At 46.6% G+C, this 3,271-nt stretch overlaps 1 pseudogene across 1 annotated transcript; it reads left to right on the forward strand.

Moving 5' to 3' along the window:
- Nucleotides 1-871: 871 nt before the first annotated feature.
- Nucleotides 872-2,111, forward strand: LOC311109655 (transmembrane protein 182-like; annotated as a pseudogene). Its single transcript has 3 exons — nt 872-1,157; nt 1,282-1,515; nt 1,911-2,111. The product of its transcript is annotated as a transmembrane protein 182-like (transcript).
- The last annotated feature ends 1,160 nt before the right edge of the window (nt 2,112-3,271 follow it).

The raw sequence follows: 3,271 nt of genomic DNA on the forward strand, positions 1-3,271 counted from the left end.
GTGGAATAAATCAAAGGGTGTGAATACTTGCTGAATACTGTATACAGTATGCACTGTAAATGTATCTCCATCATGTTTTTTTCTATTTTGAAAAATGAAGGCTTTATAAGACATTTATTCATTTTTGTTGAATTGTGGGGACAAAAGCAGTTGCTACAAAACTCAGATAAAGGATTCCATCAGAGGTCTGAATGCCAGACGGTAGACGTTTCACTTTTGACTTCAACACACCCCCTTCTATTTCTATGTGTATAAAAACATTGTAACAGTATCACTGGACGTCTCACACTCATGACGACAGTGTTTATTTCTATACCATCTCTCTCTCTCTCTCTCTCTCTCTCTCTCTCTCTCTCTCTCTCTCTCTCTCTCTCTCTCTCTCTCTCTCTCTCTCTCTCACACACACACACACACACACACACACACACAGGTCTCTCCACAACATCTGATTGGTGAGTGGGAGTTGCTGGGGAATACAGGGAGCATAAATAACCAGCTCCTGTTTAGAAGCCTCCATGTCAAACACGATACTTCCGATTGGATGGTCATTGGACGGTTAAATTTGCTCTGCCCCTGGCCACACCCCTATGACAAAGTATGTGAGGATCTACTAATGGAAATCAGGGATAGGTCTGCTACAGTACGCAGGATAGTACGACGGACAGACCGAGCGACCACCCGACACACTGGTAGACTGACCGACTGACAGACAGACAGACAGACAGACTGACCGACAGACAGACAGACTGACCGACAGACAGACAGACAGACAGACAGACAGACAGACAGACAGACAGACAGACAGACAGACAGACAGACAGACAGACAGACAGACAGACAGACAGACAGACAGACAGGCCTCACTAGTGGCATGTCTCCTGCTGAGAGGTTGAGTGTGCTCCTCTTCCTAGCTGGGTTCTTCGGGGGCTTGGGGGCCCTGTCCCTGATGCTCTCCTTTGGGACAGACTACTGGCTGCTGGCTTTGGAGACCTGTGGCCCTGGGGGGGCCTCAGAGGCCTGGGAGGCTGGGGCCTTCAGACCTGGGAAGGAGGAGATGGAGGATCAGGACACTGTGACATTCTTCCACCAGGGCCTCTTCTGGAGGTGCTCCTTCAGGGGAAGGAGAGAGGAGGACACAGTGTGGCACTTCTGGATCAGTAAGTAGGAGAGGTATTTTCACAGATTTATGAAATATAAATATTGTAGCGGACAATATTAATTGATGCATGCCAAGAATGACCTGAACTGTAATATAAAAGTACAATGGTTTTTTCCCCAAAGCCAATCAACCACACCAAAAGACCTGTGTGCCCACCTACCTATTCCCATTTTCTGCTTCTGAGCCAACCACGGATTACCAGGCACCAGACGCTGCAGTTTACAGGGCCTTCTGGAGCGTCTTCCTTCTAGTGGGTGTGGTCAATGTTATGATTGGTGGGTTTGTCATCATCTGTGCCTCTCCATTGGCCAGCCACAGGCTCTACAAAGTAGGCGGGGCACTCTTGCTCACTGGAGGTGAGTTATCGGTGGTTTTCCACTGCTGACGCATGCCAGATCTTACAACGCCTGGATAGGTCTTTTTACGTATCAGCTAACCACATCATATGTTATAGCAATCTGGTGCCCGGCGGCACAGTTGATGACGTGGCATGCAACCGTTGGTTGATGTATGCATCGTCTGATCAGAGCAGGGGAACAGGACCATCATGAGTTGCTAGCCATGGTTGGGTCCACTCAACTTTACATGAAGCTCAAAGTTAAATCAGGAGACACATTTAAGTTCTATGAAGTTTAACTGAGTTTAAATGTTTCCCTATCCCCCCCCCCTCCCCCCTCTTCCTCCCCCTCTCTCTCCCCCCTCACCCTCCCCCTCTCCCTCTCTCTCCCCCCTCCCCCTCTCCTCTCTCCAGGCCTATGTCTCCTAGTTGTAGTAATTATGTATGTAGTCTGGACCCAAGTACTGGACTTTCTGGAGGGCTATGCTGCCCAGCGACAACACTCCTCTCAATGTCCAACAGTCTACCACCTCAGCGTCCACTACGGCCTCTCCTTCCTGTTTGCTCCCGTCTCCGTCTTCTTCTTCCTGCTGGCTGCACTGCTCTTCATCCTGATTGGACAAACAGTGCAGACGTGCCATCACAAAGTGCCAGTGTAGTGACAGAGGGGGAAACAGCCAGAGAGGAAGTTGGGAATTAAACCATACGGTGACTCCTGTGCCATAAAGGCCCAGACCTCTATGTTCAGTCTATAACAAGAGCCAGTAGTGACTGATACCGTGGTCAACTCTCATGGGACTCACAGAGTAATACATATGTACTATATTAAATACATTTGGAATAATCAACTGTGATTAACTTTGAATAAAAAAGCATCAGTCTCTCTCATTGGGAGTTGTGACTAAATTTGATTCCACTGCTTCTTTGCAACCAGATCTGGACTCTATCAGACAGTCCAGTCATGGAGGGTAATGAATTAGATTGTCATTATCTATTGGGATAATCATGATGGACGGGACAGCGGGTTCCTAATCAACTGTAACACATCTGAATGAAACTATAGCTGTGTTCCACTAGCACCACTAGAGAGCAGTGTTGCTTTAACGGTAGTAAAGTAGGAAAAAGACACGCTGTTTACAGTATTTCTAACCCAAATACTTCAAGCCATCTCAGAGAGCTTATATCGTTTCAATGGGAACAGACGTATCACAGCGAATGTGAAGTTGCATCGTTCATATTTGATTACAGCAGAGGGATTAAAAAGGGGAAAGAAGAAATATGTGAGATAATTTATTCAATTGCCTTTTTTTTTTTTACCAAACAAAAGATAATATATTTTCAGTTTTTTTCCTTCTTCTGTACAGTATGGTTAACTCCATATTAAAGTAACTGATACAGAAAGCCCACCATCACACCTTTATAATTGGAAAAGGCAAACATTATGAGTTCTCTCTCAGTGGCTAGGGCCTGAGACAGTAAGACAATGATGAGATGAGGCTGACTGGGGGAGGAAAGGAGGAGAGGAGAAGAGGTGAAGTGTCTCATCAGTGTGTTTTTCTTTTCTTTTAATGTCTTTCCTCCTCCCTTCCTAATCTGAGCTGTGAACAAGGTGAGTGTAATTACACCTGAGCTTGTCACATTCACTTCTGTGCCCCCCCCCCCACCCCCTACCTACACCCCCCATCACCACCCGCCTGCGTTGAACCCACACCGCCACGAGCTGCTCGTTTTAAAAGGGAGAGATTTTAATGAGAGCCTGATTCAGTCATCTCTTG

Source organism: Coregonus lavaretus, assembly GCF_964263955.1.
Source record: "Coregonus lavaretus genome assembly, chromosome: 35".
Classification (NCBI taxonomy): Eukaryota; Metazoa; Chordata; class Actinopteri; order Salmoniformes; family Salmonidae; genus Coregonus; species Coregonus lavaretus.